At 37.4% G+C, this 19584-nt stretch overlaps 1 protein-coding gene across 1 annotated transcript in view; it reads left to right on the top strand.

The window, feature by feature from the left end:
• The window catches only part of LOC134664329 (uncharacterized), a 62446-nt gene that overhangs the window by 20299 nt on the left and 22563 nt on the right, over positions 1 to 19584 (top strand). Inside the window, exon 3 of the mRNA XM_063520902.1 lies at positions 18927 to 19212. The gene's annotated coding sequence lies outside the window, so the exon portion shown is untranslated. The remainder of the gene's footprint in view (positions 1 to 18926; positions 19213 to 19584) is intronic.

The raw sequence follows: 19584 nt of genomic DNA, 5'->3' as shown, positions 1-19584 counted from the left end.
GGATATGATGGTCGTCCTTGTCTACGTGACAACGTGATAAAACGGTGTCCGTCGCTCTCTATTCCGCGGTGTTAAAAAATGACAGTTGTTTTATCACGTGCATAAAACCATCCTTAATAAGCCTGCTGCTTTTATCTCTGCATTCAATAACATAACAAGGAACTAATTAATTCCACAATGACTAGCTCTGTTACTGTTATCAACAATCCTGATTCCACGTTTCCTTCTCAAGTAAATGTACAACGCTTATGTCACTTTGTAGCGGGAACCACAACGGTATCCTGTTTCTGATGGCTGCTCCTCCTAATGACGTAGGTATAATGTTTATATCTACCGTTGTGTCGGTTTAATAGCACCTACATTTCACCAACTTGCTCGAGGGAGTAATAGATAATATTAACCACACGTAATCGAGTATTGGATTAAATTCAAAAGATACTAGGTAAATCATTTCAGTTGCTAATTTTAAGTCAAATATTTTAATGTGCTTATCATATGTGTGAAATAACTATATATACATCTGTATTACACATTATCAGCTCGCAACAATGCCCAATAAAATATATTCCTACTATTGTAATGCAGAACGCACTACCAACATCAAAACATTGAACATCAAAATCTTAAAATAAATCTAAATGTCAAAGGCTAAAGAATCCACAACTTTTTGTTATTATCACAATCACGATACAAAACCATATTCCGGAATGTCTTTTGTAGGTCACCTGCAAAATAAGCCAATTGAACGTCATACATAATAAAAACGATAAAAGCATTGACCCGGGTGACTTCATTTATTAGTAACACCAGATTTATTATCAATTTATCATTAACGAATTATTACTGCCAATGATTTGCTGATGTGATATTTAGAAGCACCTCCCACGTGCCAACCTCCCAAAAAGGTGACGTACATCGTACATAGCAAGCAAAAAACTGTGTTAGCACAAGATCTCCGACCCTAGAGCGCCTCTGCGTGGTGATCGAGGGTCAACGATTCGCGATGCTGGGGTGTTCACCTCTGTTCACACTTTACATACGACCGCGATTATCATAGAGAGATTTAATGAGAATGACAATTAATATGACATTAACAAAAAACCCAATGTCACATTGTGAACAATAGAACTCTCAAGATCATCCGGGCACCTATTTTCTAAAATAACAAGTGTGACAACGACGATTTCGTGCGCCAATATAAAACATGGAGATGTATTGGAAACGGATCTCAAGTTTCTTCTGTAAATATTGTTGACATTTGTCATGTTTGTGACAAAACCTGATAGCTACGCTGGGTTCTTCTAAAAACCACGTCAGTGTAAAGATATTATTACTAATAATATCAAATAACATGCTGCTACTCCGTGGTAGGTACAACTTTTCACGCTCCAAGAATCCATGTAATTTACACAGATAAATTACCCGGTTTGTCATAGTATTGTTTTTGCTCCTAATTACATCTCTAAACACACTATCGTTACTTAATTGGTTTATTTTCTCGAATTCTCGCGTGATTAATTTATTATATTGAGTTGCTGGTTTCTAAAAATAAACTCATCTTGATAATCAATAACCTTAACTCTCGACATTTTCGACGCCAATTTAATGCGCAGAATCAAGTTTTTTTGCAAATTACGTTGATCACCTTGCCGAGTGCCTATTCTACCAATAAAGGTTATTGCAAGTCACAAAAAAGTTGAAGTGGCTCGCTCAACTTCGACAATAATAAAATCATATGGCAACGTACTTTCAGGGGCAAATGGACGATAACATTTCAGAGTTCGATGCCTAGGTGCTGACCTAATAAAAAATTGTGAGCGTTAAAAAAAAATATGTTTCACAAAGTGTATCTGTTATTTTTTATTCTAGTAGATACTTCTATTACTTTTACTTAAACATTTAAATTAATTGTAGAAAGAATTTTAGAGTCGATCGCGTTGGCAAGGCAACCTTGCGGCGGGTGCGGCGCGGGCGCACGCAGGTCAGATTTTTCGAAGGTCGATGACTCGCCGCCTGTTATTGCTACGAGTTATTATTATTAGCGCATCCCGAATAGTACGGACGAACAAAGCCGGAGCGATTCAGAATCACGCACGATTGGGTACCTACGATCTTTTTTTTTTCATTGTGACATTTTCTTGCGTACCTTTTATCAGAGGCGTAACTAGGGGGGGGTTGGAGGGGGCACGTGCCCCGGGCGCCGTCCAAGGGGGGGGCGCCAAAATGGGCAAAATACCTCCCATAGAAAATGGACCAGCCAAAATGTAGGACACAGCCAAATTTTTTTTTCGCGACTTGCTCAGTAGGTGTAATCCCAAAATCTCCCTGGCAAGGAAAATGCAGTTATTTTTTAGCCAACCTGTATACAAGATGGTCCAAACCTTGACGTCCAAAAATTTTTTTTAGTATCGTCGTCGTGGGTTATCAGAATATATATACCCCATGATTAGCCGATTTTTCGTAGTTTACGAGTTTAACTTTTAACTTTTGTTAAGAAATTCCGGGGTGAAGCTTCGCTTTGCTTTTATGTCTTCTAATACATGTTCGTGGTATTTGCACATATAACATGAAATAGCGATGGGGAAGTGACACCATAAAATAATAGTAGAAATAACAAAAGAGGACTTTTTTAATGAATTACTAATTTGGAAGCTTTCCACCTCAGTTCCTTTGACCGGCGACTCTGAAAAATTAGGACTATTAAGTATCACTTTTTTGACCTTATAAAAAAACTTAGGGTCTAGCAGTTTCTAAAATAACAAAAAGTCCTTGAAACCGCTTGTATTTTATCATTATTTATTTTTTATTTATTTAGGTAAGGGCAACATCTAAGCTTGAACTCAGCTCAACTCAGCCAAGTAAGGATGCTGTTGTTTTAGCAACTGCGCCGTTGGTCAAGGATTATGTTACAAAAAGAAACAATAAAGTTCAATAGTTTTTTTTTTAATTAAATCTTCACCCCAGAATTTCTTAACAAACGTTAAAAGTAATAAAAATCATAATTCGAAAACTACGAAACGTCGGCTAACGTACATATTCTGATAGCCCACAGCGTGAGAAATTAAAAAAAATTATGGATGTCAAGGTTTGGACCACCCTGTATAAGACATGCCGTGATAACATCGCTCGTTCTGTGATACTAGAATGTCGTGAAAAACCTGTGTCAGGTTTCGATGTGGGATCGGGACAATCTAGTCCAATTCAATCCCACCAAGACTCAATTTTGCGCGTTTAGGGCTAAGAAAACCTCATTTTTCAAGGCACAAGCCTTCCCATGTCAGGGAGTATTGGGAGCCTCGGTGTTGAGATCTCCATCAGTGACGTCCAATAATTTCATAGCCACCTTGCTGGGTAGGCTGCGCTCGTATCCAAAAATAAAACTCGGTGTGCTCAATAAAGAGAGGCGATACTTTACTCTGGGGTAGACAGATCCCATTTATTGAGTACTGCTGTCACCTTTGGGCAGGAGCATCTGGATGCCACCTTGGACCCTTCAAATCAGTCCAAAGGCGCGCTGTACCTGTGAATAGTCTACGATCCCAAACTCACAAGCGATATTGAACCTTTAAGTCTAAGGAGATCTCCAAAAAATAAGTGTATAAGTTTTAAAATGGTCGGCAACGCGCATGTGACCGCTGACCATCAGGTGGGTCGTAAGCTTGTTAGCCACCGATGTACTAAAAACACTTTTTTGTCTCAATTAAAAGTAAACTGTAAGTAATAAGTAAAAAAGTAACTCTTTCGTTAGTTCATTTCGTTTGGGGGGGGGGGGGGGGGGGGCGCAAATTTGGTGCCTGCCCCGGGCGCCATATCCTCTAGCTACGCCTCTGCCTTTTATCACCAAGTTACCTGCTGAAGTTACCTTGTAAATCGCCCACGGGTTGAATTTAAATGGTTAACTTACTTTTACTGCGAGCAATACTTTTTTATTTCCTGCTGTATGTATAATATAATAATAAACTTTGCACCTTTGTAATATCGTTAAAACAAATAGTTGTAATACAGTGGACGGCAGTAAATTTTGTTTTTAGCTTTTTTTCAACACGGCACAACCAATTGGAAACCAATAAGCCCCAGCTGTATGTTAATTCAACCACATATCAACATCATTTTTAAAACATGTCGCGAACGATAACAAGGTCATTACATTAGATTGAAAGTATAAAATTCGATATTTATTGGTGGAATGTATCGGTTATTTTTTTGCACGGTATTATAAAGGCAGCAAATAATGAAGCTATTGTTGCATTTGCATGGCACCGCGTCGCCCCATCCTCCCCGCACATGTTGCGCAAGAGACAAGTGTCAAATAATTTACGTCCGCACAATGCAATTGTCCATCATTGTTGTGTCGCTAGGGTTGCTCTTTGGCAAAAAAATACTGCAATTTTTTTAAATAGTTTAAATACACTGACACTATTAATTAGGCGGCATAATATTCGTACGGGGAAAAGTTCGCGACGCAGTAAACTGTGGAAAAAGGATGTTATTTTCGCGACCCAGATGTAGTGTAGATACGTTTTACATTTTTCGATATAACGCCATTTATAGTAAATATTCACATATAAAGTATCAACACAGCATATCGAAATCAGACATACATTGTCTAGGTACATACATATGTAGCTTGGATATACTAGTTACGTTTGTAGGATAGATATAGATAACGGAAATCAAAGAAGAGGTATAGGCGTCGGATCCGATAATCGCATAATGCGAAGCGATGATATCCGATTGCATAACCAACCTAGATTCACATTAAACATACGGTCACGTCGGTCACGATATTATCCTACTGTCACACATTAAACGTGACATCTAAGAACAAGTTTATGCTAGCTTAGCTATCATATCATTTGGGTGCTAGCCCTAGATCGGGCACGTATGTCACTAATGCACCTGAGTAAGTTTTTATTACCTTAAATTAGAGCCTAATTTCGAGTAATCCTTGTGCTGCTTGGTCAGTGTTATGTTTGGGAGCCGTCTCAACATCTGGCTATCCGGTCCAGACGTACAAAAAATTAAGATAAATGGCCCAGTGACGTTTACAATTGGTATTCGGAATATTGTGGACGTAGGCCATTTAGAACGTCCCCAATCCCGATTTTATGTGGCTTTACTAAAAAATGTTTAAAAAGTATGTTTTCGTTTTGAGAAAGAAGTCAATTTGGCATTTCCTGATAAGTATTTTCAGGAAAGCTACAAAAAATATTTCCGCATTCTTAAAGCAGAATGTTATTCCAGACGACATCGTTAATCATATTATAATCTTTAGCATTTATGTAATGTACCCAGTTTGCATTATGAAACGTAGTATAATTTATTATGTACCTATTTTAAAACAAATAACCGAGACGTGCCAGTGGCAGGATTTAAGATGAGATATGGGTCGTGCACGATATATCAAATCTTAAATTTTAGGTAAGCATTTTTTTAAGTCAATATAAATAAAATAAATAAATAAACGTTTATTCACGAATCGTGCTTACAGCTTCTTATGTACTTATACATTTTTAGTTCTTCTTCCAAACCACAATGTGGTTTGTTGGCATTATTATACATTGTACCATATGTACATGTGTATGTTATAATGTATGGTAATGGTCCGGAAATTAAAACATGCTATCATTATGATTGGTTTCACGATTACATACCAAAGTTCGATCCGAAAATTGGTTTTATAGAATATAGCGGATATAAAATACACAAACATTGCTCTTTTATCGTAGATCGGATAAAGAAAATTACAACAAAATACTGTAAATAAAGTAAGTAAGTACCAGACAATCTTCTTACTTCTGTACAATGATATAAGGGGTCATCCATTAATTACGTCACACCAATTTCTAGGTTTTTGTACCCCTCCCCCCCTCCTTGTCACACTTGGTTACATTTGGCAAACCCCCTCCCCCCTAGTGTGACGTCACATTTTTTCTACGAAATCGCCAACTCGAATTAAGTAAGTACCTCAGTATTATTAATATTTTATCAAAATATTTTTGACGATATAAATATTAGCAGTGTTGGGCATTCAAGAATAAAATCATTATTTGAATAAGAATTTGTAAGAATAAAATCATGTTGATTTTATTCCCGTCAAAATTATTCAAATAATTTTTGTCGGGAATCATTCGTATGTGAAAAAATTGAATAAGAATAATCTTATTCTTAATCAAATAAATGTAATCATGATTTTATATTCTAAATAATATTCCTGGATTAAAAATCTAGCCTGAGTGCGTTTAGGGGTTACGTATAGATAGAAGTAAATAATAGTAGTTTCTTCTCTAATTTATAACTATTTTTATGGAACAAAATCTTACAAATTTAATTTACTGCCACATAGTCTTGGTATTGGTACCCGTATTGCTTTTAATGTGATAACTAAATCATCAGGTACAATTTAGCTGATCTGATCGGATGGTGGATAGCGAAACTCTTGAATGGCTCACTGTAGCTAAAATAATGTAATAAATAAAAAACGATGTTTTTAAGGGTATGATGAGGAATGGCTCGATATGGTGTATTCCTATTTCTCCCAGCCGGCACAAATTTGAATAGGCACTTCATTAAAATCATTCCCATATGTCCTTGTCCCCGCCTCATGTATCGCGGCGGTCACGTGGGGCAGGAACAAATGGGGAATACACTCATGATTTTTTGCTGTTTTCGAATTATGTTTAGTAGTTTCAGGGTCCGAGTTACTAGAGTTAGACCAAGAAAAGTCTGCAGCGATTTTGATAGCTCGTCACAGTTTTAAATGTCAAACATCTATGAAATTATGACGTATAAATAACACTTGCACTGCGTGGGCTATCAAAATCGCTGCAGAATTTTCTTGGTCTAACTCTACCGAGACTTATGGTGTTTTTAAAAGTTCTAATATTTAATATTTGCATTTATCATCAGACAGAAATGAACAGTAGGTATTGAAATCGTTTGACACACCGCCTGCCGCACGTGTTTAGCAAATGCTGCAATTCACCACGCCACGACTTAATCCTATCGTTATTGCCAATGAGTAATAATTGACGGTCTGAAGTGGAAACAAACACGCCAAATAATACAATACAATCATGCTGCGACCTGCGACTTTCTGCAAATGTAGCGATAAGCGTAGGACTCTTTTCTTACCTGCTGTAATTTACTATCTCATTCATTTTCCGTAGGTGTGAAAGAGATAGCATACTTAAGAGCAAGGGTTATAGGTTGGTAGGAGTAATATTTAAATTACTAGCAAAAAGGCGCATATGTTTAGGAAGTGTTAACAAAGAATTCAACAACCACGACTTAAACCTATTGTTATTGCCAATGGCGGTCTTAAGTGCAAACACGCCAAATAATACTACATACTCATGCTGCGACTTGCTACAAATCTAGCGATAAGCGTAGGACTCTTTTTTTACCTGCTGTAATTTACTATCTCATTCACTTTCCGTGAAAGAGATATCATACGTAAGACCTCAAGGCTTAAGGTTGATAGGAATAATAAACTAAATATGTACTTAATACGCAAAGGAATATACATTGAACCATCATAGAATATCGCAGTTTACTTTCTATGTAGCTTCATTATCAAATTTTTATCACCGTTTCGAAGGCTCCAAAAAAAATTTACCTTTCTATCAAAATAAAATCTTTTAACGCTAAAAAAATTCAAATCAATCCGACCATTGAAAAGAGGGGTGAAATTCATTTTACAAACTATAACCAATTGTACTACAAAAGTTAACTTAATTCAGAATAACATTTTAATTGAATAAAACGTTATTTAAAATAATACTATAACTGCAATAATTATTTCGTTTTTTATTCTTAATTTAAAATAAAAGTGGCATGATTTATTCACTTCAATTTTATTCTAAAATAACGAGTGCAAGAATAATTCTTATTCAAATCGATTGGAATAAGAATACAATTTCTGTTTTTATTTTTATTCTTATTCAAGTTAATTTTTGCCCAACTCTGAATATTAGTAATTTTATAACCCAAAACTGCTTAGGAAAGAAAATTAAACGAATAAGAACGATTATCGTTTTAAAAACTTGTTATTTAAATGTACAGCGAATAAAATAATTTAAATAAATTTTCGGTTACTGATGAAGTTAAAGTGACGTCACAAAGTTTGTGTCTTCCCCCTCCCCCATGTCACAATATGTCACATTTTGTTGACCCTCTCCTACCCCCTAAACGTGTGATATAATTAATGGATGACCCCTAAGTACTCGTCTAACGCTACGTCTTACGTAGGCGAACAACGCGCGAACGCGGCGCGGCGCGGCGCGGCGAAAGCGGCCGCCGCCGCGCCGCGCCGCGCCGCGCCGCCTGACATTCGCGTGCAAATCGCGCCGCACCGCGTTCGCAACGAGATCGCTTACGTAGGACACTTCTATGGGCATCAAAGGATTGATTTCGCCGCGCCGCGCCGCGCCGCGCCGCGCCGCGCCGCCTGACATTCGCGTGCAAATCGCGCCGCACCGCGTTCGCAACGAGATCGCTTACGTAGGACACTTCTATGGGCATCAAAGGATTGATTTCGCCGCGCCGCGCCGCGCCGCATTCGCGCGTTGTTCGCCTACGTAAGACGTAGCGTTAGTTCCCGTGTACTTGTATGCTGTTTACTGTCTAGTCTACTGCTACAAAGGACAAAAGACTTAAATTGCGAACAACGAGAAACATAATACGAAATTGAAAATGTTATCCGATTCGATTCTTATTCTAAAAAACGAATCCTTATAAGTTAAAGTTATTCGGGTGCATAAAAACCACCCCCTCAAATAAAGAGTCATCTACCTGCGAGAATTGATAATAGAATGCTCAAGGGTAGGGGACCGAATTTATGCTTCCCTTGTAAAAAAAGGGACATGGGTCCCAGATAAGCGTATGTAACCAAAAGATAGGAAAGCGAAACCAATAGATAATTTGTACGTTTAGGAATTTAAATATTGGAAAGTTGGCTGAAACCGGGTTTGTATACTAAGACACGTATTGGTACATCATAACATATTTAATTATTTGCTTATATTCTTTTGAATACTTATTTCATTAAAAATAACAGAAAGTTTAGCTCGCTTATGCTTAATGAAACTCATGAAACGATAATACTACCTACAGTTTTGTAATAAATTACGTAAATATTTCTCCTTCTGTTCTAATCGGAGCAATCTTATCTTATATTAAATCAAGTTCTTCCACTTCAAGATAAATTCAATCTTTGCCTCAATAATCAATAAAGGTAATTTTTTTAATTATAATAGTTTTCTTCTTCATAATTTAGATATTATGTATTTATTTTCTTTATTATATTTTGTTCAAAATTTATTCCCATAATTTAAGTCAGCAATCTTTGATGCCATCTACATTTTTTCTATATAAATGTCAAATTCATAAAAAACCACAAGGTTTGGCAACGAAGTACAATGTTGAGGTAAAACTGCAATGGCACCTGAACGCGCAAAAAGCGCGAAATGCCCGCCCCACTGACCCAAATGCGGCGTCCGTGGTCGCGGTAAGGTCGTGCTAACTCCGTCAACGTACATCAAAATGCTATTAGATTGGGTAAAACGGTCTTAGGAAACCATGACATGTAGGTACTTGCGCACAACAATCATATCGATACATAACCATGAAATCTCTATTCATTCGTCATTCGAAGATTCGTCCATGAAATAATTACGATTAACTTATCTCCATACAAATTTGACGTAACAGTAGACCGCCCTACTAAACAGCTTATATGCCAACGTAATACATGGAAAATTTGTTTTTCATTTTGTCCCCGTGGAGAGTTTCTAAAAGATTGGATGCAACCATCAAGGGTCTTATATTCTAGCTAGAATATGCATTTGACGCATCAATATTATATCAAATACATGTTGGTTGCGTGCCTTATACTCGTAGATACATTTAAATCATAGACACATGCACTCTCAAATCGAATTCGTTACCTTATCCCTCATTTTCTAAAGTCTAAAGGATTAGTTATACATATATCTGTGCTACAATCGCACCGACCTTCGGCGTTTTGTTGCACTTTTACTGTATATCCGGTTTGAAGGACCATTCATGAATAGATGAACATTGTAATGTTGCATTGCGCAACTATTCATCGTTGCATTGCACAACTACAATTTTGCGATATATGATGACAGCTGTAACGATACGTTTTGATCGAACTCATTTATGGCCAAACATTCAAATACATATAGTAGAGTTTGCCGATCGTATTGGATTTGGGATTTCGCGGTTTTGCGAAGTACATTAATTTCAATCTGAAATTGGCAATATTCCCGAATGTGTCAGGGGATCGTATCTTATCACAGTGTCTGCAAAGTTTTCTCGATTTCATGCAAGATATAAAGACCTAGGATCTTTACAAAATAAATATACCATTTTGTGAAGAAATTCATTATTTTTGACGTAGGTACCATAAACGCGTCCGGCTTCATGCCTCATTCATCAAAAAAAAAACCATCCTCGATACATCAAGCTCGCATCAAAAACAAAAGTTAACTTCAAGTAATGCAAGTGAAAGGTACCGAAACAATATGTATAGTGTATAAACAATTTCGTCGAGGCTTTGTCATTGAAGGGGGTGATCATATTAACTTCGCAAATAAGATTTATATTGTTATTGAAGCTCAAATGTCCATGAGTAAGGTCTGACTAATGCTCAAGCTGCAAAACATAGGCAATTAATTAAGCTCCAATAGATTCAGTACGTAGGCGAAATTCTCGGGTTACGCTGCCCCAGACAGTCTGGCTCGAACAATTAGAAGTTGACTAGCCGTATCATATGATATTACAGGGGTATACTTGAATAAATAATATAGTAATGATATATGAGACGCGAACTAACGAAAGTGGAAAGTCTCGACAGCGTCGGGCGTTCACGCGGTGCATCGTTAGGCAGAAAGTAGGTACCTACCTATGTATAATAATATGGTTATGCAAATTGAAGCAGCATAAGGAGCGAATAAATGAGGTATAAATATTAATAATGCAGATACATCGTAAGTCATGATAATACGAGAATTGGTCCTAAAATCACGTTTCCTAAAAATCATTTTACAACACCTATACCCTCGTATGTGACTATGACATCTTTATATTGCTATTTAAATTCGTAAAATTACCGCTAGCTCCATTAATTACCAATGCACTTTGGCATTTTGGTAGAATGTTTTCGGTATGCAACTAGTGGAATTAATTCCGAGGCCGCTTATTGGTCCTATCCTTTACATTCCTTCTCCTCTTCATTTCGGACCTTCATTCTTTAGGATCATTACGTACTGCGTCGGCCGACGTAGCCTTGACAGTAGGTATATTCATCTCCATGCTGCTTTAACTGAAACTTCAGTCACTGCACTGAATTTCCAGATTCCGCTCTTGATAAACGATATATGTATCTGTTATCCAGAATGATAATGTATTTACTTTTTCCTTACTTTTCTCTAAATTGTTACTTCACGGTAACTATAGTCAGTATCTAAATAAAAGTAAACAAAATCTACCCTCAAATGGCTCCTTATAGTACAGTCATTATATCCAAAAAACCGACCCTACCCGTGAATAATTAGTTCTTGGATTTTTTTTTCGTAGGTCCCTCGGGGGGGTCACTGGGAGTGTAAATTCAAAAAGTAGGCTCAATCAGGCTCCTGCGTATATTCGAAAAATGGTTTTTTTCCAAAGAAACGGTTTTTCTTCAATAACTCGGCCATTTTTGATTTTACAGTAAAACCGTAAGGACAAAAACTGTAGGAAATTTGATTCTCTACAAGTTAGTCCAGTCATTATATCCAAAAAAACCGACCTTTCCCATGAATAACCAGTTCTTGGATTTTTTTTTGTACGTCCCTCGGGGACGGGGATCGTCACTGGGAGTGTAAATTCAAAAAGTAGACTGAATCAGGGTCCTGTGTATATTCCAAAAACGGTTTACTTCAATAACTCGGCCATTTTTGATTTTACAGTAAAACCGTGAGGACAAAAATTGTTCAGAATTTGATTCTCTACAACTTTGTTTCCCTTCATTTATGCCGTAAAGCGTGGAACATAGGAGATAATGATAATATTTTGAATTTGTCGCGTTTTTCAGGTTTAATTTCTAAAATATCGTTTTTGGGGGAAAGAAGGTGGGAACCAAAATTGTTCAGAATTTGATTCTCTACAAGTTTAGTCCCCTTCATTTATGTCGTAAAGTTGAAAATAAACGAGATGTTGAAAATATTTTGAATTTGTCGCTTTTTTTCAAATTTTATTTCCAAACTATCGATCCTAGAAGAAAAATTGTGAGGACCAAACTTGTAGAGAATCAAATTTTCTAAAATTTTTGTCCACACGGTTTTACTGTAAAATCAAAAATGACCGAGTTATTCAAGAAAAACCGTTTTTGGAATATACACAGGACCCTGATTCAGTCTACTTTTTGAATTTACACTCCCAGTGATTCCCCCGAGGGACCTACGAAAAAAAATCCAAGAACTGATTATTCACGGGAAGGGTCGGTTTTTTGGATATAATGACTGGACTAACTTGTAGAGAATCAAATTTCCTACAGTTTTTGTCCTTACGGTTTTACTGTAAAATCAAAAATGGCCGAGTTATTGAAGAAAAACCGTTTTTTGGAAAAAAAACATTTTTTGAATATACGCAGGAGCCTGATTAAGCCTACTTTTTGAATTTACACTCCCAGTGACCCCCCCGAGGGACCTACGAAAAAAAAATCCAAGAACTAATTATTCACGGGTCAAAATCTATAATGACTGTACTATTAATCCAGTTGAGGGTAGATGAAAACATTTCACGATCAAATAATGTAGGTTAAAGTCAGGACTAAGGTCTTTCAGTGACAGATTCCTGCGGTTTTATATTTGGTTGGTTAACCAATAAATGTTATAACTACCCGAAAATTTACAAATGATTTGTTTACTTTTATTTAAATACACACCTAAAGATACAGAGTATAGATGAGGTCAGAGTTTACAAATTGCCCTCGCTTTATGAAGAGACATGTGACAGTAATGCAATGTTAAATCGGAGCGGACGTATAATATTGTAGCACTCCTCCCTGTTTCTGTACGAGTAACACACTCATATTTAGGTCGGCAGCGCGTTTAGATACGCACAATACAATGTTCTAGAGATAAGGAAGTCACTGGACGCTGGTTATTTACTTGACAGATAACTCTTATTTACCGTTTGCGATATTGTTATGATAGGTAATGACGTAAACAGATAAGCTGAGTTAAATAATTGTGTATATGGAAACAATCAGTATAAGCGACGACTTAAATGAGACTTTACGAGTAAATTATCTTAAAGAGCGTTATACTCACACAATTTTAGTTTGTGACAGCTCGACGGATGGTTTGTTGATATGTATTTGATTTTCTACTTACCAAGTATATTATATGCCAATTTACAGTTTGTGTTACTGTGGATAAGGTAGAAAACATGTAGATAGAAAACGAAGAAAACATCTGGCATCAGCATCATTAACTAGGCACTCACTTACCTAAGATATTCCTCTAAAGTTTATGTCTGTGATGGCTGTCTGTCTGTCTCGGAAGACTTAATATAGCAAACTCGATTGTTTATTATTTCTTTCAGCTCCAAAAACATATTGAATACTTAATCACGATCTTGAGACATCAAAGATCCACTTGATACTACTGTTAAACCTATATCGCCAATTCAGCAAATTCCACGTATTCTATAGTTTAATATTATAATTCGTGTGTTGCGGCACGTTAGTATGCGCGGACGCGAGTAGCGGCGCCGGCGTTGACCGTTCGGGTAACGGCAAACGCTCTTATTATTCTTTTATTACATTCCACTGATTCGGCAAGTCTGGCAAGTGGCTTCAAACTGCTTAGAGTGCTTCCTTAAGTTATTTGACCCGCAACGGTTTTGCAAGCTTTTGTAGAGCAATCCACACGATTCAGTCGCGACTCGTGATAGGATATTAATAACTCAGTTATCTCAGTTAACTATCTGAACCTAAATGCCTACATTATACTTATAATACTTAGAAATTATAGTAAAAATAAACATAATAGAACTTAATTTCATAAGTATCCGATATGGATCTCTGACACACCTACCCAGATATTTTATTCCACAATAAATAGAATAGGAAAGGTTATCATTGACTATTATTACCGCAAAGATAACTCTTATCAGCAAATACCAAAACTGTAACCGGAACTCGCCGGTTCCAACTAAACCAACATGCAACAAGCAACAATCTATACAGTGCGCATTCCGAACATTCGTAAACACATTCTAGGGAACCTCCGTAAGACGAACTTTAAGTTTGAATCTTGGTAGGTGATGATAAGGTTGGATTTGGTATTATAGAGTCGGGAGAGATATGAGGTTTTGAGCTTTGAGGGTCAAACTCGGGCGCGCGGCCGTTGCCGTGACTAGTGAACCCCTGCAGGACATTGACTCGCCCCCTGAGCCCCTGACCGGTTACCCCCCACGCCCTCTATAACAAACCGACTAACTGCGGCAAACTCGTGTCTTGGTAATTAAATACGCAGTCTATTCGCAAAACAAAATAAAAAAACGTGTTAACTCAACGTGTTTTTATCGTTCCTCGAAGTCTAATTCAGGGCTGCCAGATCGTATAATAGGCTACGAAATTCGTATAATGAAATTATTTTCGTATACATGTCGTATAGTTGGTCAATCGGTATAATTGGATACGAAAAAAAACACCGATGTTAAACTACTGTCAATGCTTCAAAAAACCGGGCAAGTGCGAGTCGGACTCACGCACGAAGGGTTCCGTACCATAATGCAAAAAAAGAAACAAAAAAAAGCAAAAAAAAAACTACTGTTACACGATTACTGTTACTGTTATACGATTTAATGGAACGGCAACTACTTAAATACACGTCAACGCGGGCTATAACCGCGAAAAACCAAGTGCGCAAATTGCGGGCATCTTTCTCTGTCACAATTATTACGCTGTCATTGGAGTAAAAGAGAAATATCCCCGCAATTTGGGGGCTTACCGCAAAAACCGAAATTCACCAGTTATTAAAAAATCGATTTAAAATTATAGTTTTTTTTTGTACTCGTATAATGCAATCGAATTTCGTATAATTGCGGCCACAGGATCGCATAATCAAGATTTATGTACTGGCAGCCCTGGTCTAATTACCTACAGCGAAATCTTAAAATCAATTCTTTCTTTATACGACTGTAAAATAAGATCGCTGAAAAAAGTTTCCTTTAGATACTCTAATGAATCACTATAGTGTGTAATCACACACTATAGTGATTCATTAATGGGATATTGAGAAAATATTTTTGCACGTGATCTCATTATTTTTAACACGATCTCTAATGTAACTAATGCAAGTATGTATATACACGTCAACGCGGGCTATAACCGCGAAAAACCAAGTGCGCAAATTGCGGGCATCTTTCTCTGTCACAATTATTACGCTGTCATTGGAGTAAAAGAGAAATATCCCCGCAATTTGGGGGCTTACCGCAAAAACCGAAATTCACCAGTTATTAAAAAATCGATTTAAAATTATAGTTTTTTTTTGTACTCGTATAATGCAATCGAATTTCGTATAATTGCGGCCACAGGATCGCATAATCAAGATTTATGTACTGGCAGCCCTGGTCTAATTACCTACAGCGAAATCTTAAAATCAATTCTTTCTTTATACGACTGTAAAATAAGATCGCTGAAAAAAGTTTCCTTTAGATACTCTAATGAATCACTATAGTGTGTAATCACACACTATAGTGATTCATTAATGGGATATTGAGAAAATATTTTTGCACGTGATCTCATTATTTTTAACACGATCTCTAATGTAACTAATGCAAGTATGTATATGACTTCCTTCGCCTTCATTTCGATATCCGCCCGTCCGTTACTAAGTCTCATCCGACCGTGATTATCTGCTTATTACCGATATCATTATACCACTACCAATTAGTAATGTAAGTGTTTACGACTCGATTACATAATGAGACGGTTTCCCGCCTCAGCACTAAATACAGCTTATTATTTTGTTACGTCATTCTTATTACAAATCGCTGCGTTAATATCGTTCTGCACTGTTGATGATATCCGATTACTCGGTTGACATGAATACTCTGGCTCAAAACGTGGGTGTACGGAATGCCGAACTTATGGTCGACCTGGTTGCGCAAAGCGCACGTAACGGTAGTCCCGCGAACGCGCAGACGGAGACCCCTTGGAAAGTAATCGCAGCGGTCACTTTCTCTAGAACAGGTCCCAGTATCCAATCGACGGCCGTGTGCTGTCACTCGCGCGCTTGAGAGTCTTACGTTTTAATATTAAGTACTTACAATAATGTTGATAGTCCTTTGTGATTCTTAGACTTGACATTGCCCCACTTATTGCCTTTCTTACCAAGTCGGGCATCCTCACTCCTCAGACTAAATTGTTTATTGCTGCCCGTAGTCCAAACGAAACTTGAAATACGTCCGGCTAGAGAAGCAACGGACTAAAATCACAAAATACTTACTCGGCGAACGTGATAAACGCTAAATGTCCAACGGGCAACCATGCCAGCGTGTTAATGTATGCGCCTGCCTTACGTGCGGTGCAGATAACCTTGCGACTGCCGATGTTGCAACAATATTGCTGACGATTTCGCTCGCGCAATGAAAAGAACTTGCATTTGCGAGCTTCAAATCCAGCAAACGATTTTCTTTTATCAAATTGAGAAATGGAACCTTGGCAATCGAGTTAACTTTGCAAATAGTTACAGAGTCAGCATTTCGCAACTGGCGAATTTTATGAATTAGATCAGTGGTGGGCAAAGTACGGCCCGCGGGCCAGGTCTGGCCCGCGAAAGGATTTTTCTGGCCCGCCGCCGGTCATTTGAAAAATGTATAATATAGCCAGCAATATAATAAAAATGCATTTTTGCTGTAAATCTGGCCCTCCTCTGAAGTTTCTTCAAGTTTCGGCCGCTCATGAAGAAAGTTTGCCCACCGCTGAATTAGATCATTGGCGGCCGTGAAAGAAACATTTAAAGGTCCCTCCAGAATGGTGAAAGAAAATCGCCAACTAAGATAATTAAAATCATTCTTGTTATTCCTATATGATGAATTGATGATAATATATATGACGTCTACAAAATAATAATTCATTCGCAGAAGTATTTATAAAAGATTAATAATACATAAGAGTTTTGTAAAAGGTTTGCTAGCGGCGACACGGCACTCGACTGCGTAAAAAAAGGAATGGCAGGCAAGCCGATGACTCGGCGTAGGGAACAAAAAACCAACAAGTGCGTTACCCCCTCGAAGTTATCGTAAGTATACATAGTTATCTCGCCAACTTACACGCTCGAATAGTGAACGGGCAACCATGTTTATAACAACGACTTGGATTTATGTTGATGATTTTCCTTTACCGAGTTCAGTTTATCTTGACGTAATTTTTGTTTACTTAGTCAACTTTGGTTTAGTGTCTTTACATTTGTTAATTTGTCTAATTTCGAGGTTAAGAGTTCATTAAACTGCAGATTGTTAACACGTCCTGTCGGACTGTTAACACGTAAATTTAAATTACAGGCACGAAGTTAATTAGTATTCTCGAATACTTTGTTTCGATACCAAGGTAAGGTAGTTATTGAAATTACTTTGTCATTATCAGTCTGTTGTATCTAAATTAGAAAACCGGCTTACTGTGCCTTTTCTCAAAGATATTTTGTGAACTACCTACCGTGTCATTTACTACACTAGTTTAAAATATTATTAAATAAAGGTCACGATACTGACGATCCTTACAAAGTAATGATAATAATTATCTATACGACATCAAAAAGCATGAAGACGAACTAAGCTATAATACATAGTTGATATAGATATGGACACTAACGTAATACGTCAAGGTTAACACACTTATTTGTAATACGTGACATAGTAGCTATACATAAGTAGGAAGTTGGACTGAGCATTATCTGACGAATAAAGTGTGAGATGAGATGACAATAACGAAATTATTATAAATAATGGGAATTATACCACAGATTTTAAAACGATTTTGTAGAGGGTTTTATCATTTCCCATCCTTCCTCCAGTCTAGAGTCAGTATGGATTTGAAAACAAAAAGTAGTTTATATCAGTACTCCAGACCAGATAAACAATATATACTTAACTAAGGAGTCACCTTTAAAATAAATTAACAAGAAAAACACGACCTGTCATGGTTAAAAATATAATTTTATCGCATTTTTCGCATTATCGCACTTCCTGAAGTTGTTCTAGATCAGTTTTTACTAGAATTTGTTGATTGCCTAGCCCGGCAACAGCGAGATGACCTTTACGGACGAGCGCGTGGCCATGAGAATCTCCTGAAGGTTGCGTGTTTCTCGGATGACCGCCCAACACCGTAGCCGGTATCTAACGTCCTGAATGTGCTAATAGCGTTCCTTTAAGGTCTTACTTCCATCAAGTTATCTATGCATGCGAATAATTTGTCTGGGTTCTCAGGAAGACTTCTTGCTTGTGCGGCATTGTCGCGCAATTATTTCCTGCTGTAAATGCGGCTTTACCGTGTTGGTGGATGCCAATAGGTCGACCAACCAGTCGGTCAGAGGCCCTCCCTCCCTCTATCTGTCCTCCCCCGTCCATCTGCCTCTCAGCCTGCTCTCTCCCTCCCCCCGAGCCTCCCCACTGCGCTAGCGACAGCCGTCCAATCCAGTCAGTCAGTGTTTGGCCGCCCGACCGAATGTACGTCTCTAAAATTGTACCACGGACTTTTTACGTCACAGTTTATTTTGTCCTCTATTTAAACGTTAACGTTGGCCAAGTACGTACGTTTATCATTCCGTTAACAGTATTCATGTACATAATCGTGAATTTCAAGATGTACATGAAAAATCATATAACTCAACTACCGCTTTGTCTTGTTACAGGTACCTGCCTACTTGGAACTGGGCTGGGTGTGAACTCAGATACGCTGTGTGAAGTTTTATGTAATCGTTTTCTTCTAATATTGAAGAAACCTAAGTGGAATTTGTGTGTGGAACATCAGACAACATTTTGGCTTTGCAGTGGATTTGTGTTTAGTAAATAAAGTGAAGTGTGCGGAGCAATTAATGCCCGATTGTTATGCTCTTTAAACAAGTGATTAGTGTTATTACTCGTACATTATTGGATTGTTATCTGTTTGCTTGGACTTCTAGCAGCTCAATGGCCGCTGTAAGTATTTTAATTTTATTTTATCAGCTTCGCTAGCATTTGTGGCTTATTATGAGTTTCAAATTTGGGACATATCGTAGTCGAATAAGTAAATCCAATATAAATGAGAAGATTTTACGGTATTAAATTTGTCTTTCGTGACCTTATAAATAATAATCTTAAAAATCGCTTCCGACGGCTCAATGATTTGCGATAACGGCAACAAAATATTTTAAAAGTCCTTTTAATTTGAGAAAGATGAATTCCATATTCTTGAATAGGTTTAGTTGGGCGCACACACACACTTCCGATAAAAATTGAATCCAGAATCACAATCACATGTGCAGTTGCTTGAATATTCCGCGAGTTCCCACGCGCAGAAGCAAAAATGCT

The sequence above is a fragment of the Cydia fagiglandana genome, chromosome 5 (assembly GCF_963556715.1).
Source record: "Cydia fagiglandana chromosome 5, ilCydFagi1.1, whole genome shotgun sequence".
Taxonomy (NCBI): domain Eukaryota; kingdom Metazoa; phylum Arthropoda; class Insecta; order Lepidoptera; family Tortricidae; genus Cydia; species Cydia fagiglandana.
This window is presented reverse-complemented; position numbering and strand designations above follow the sequence as displayed.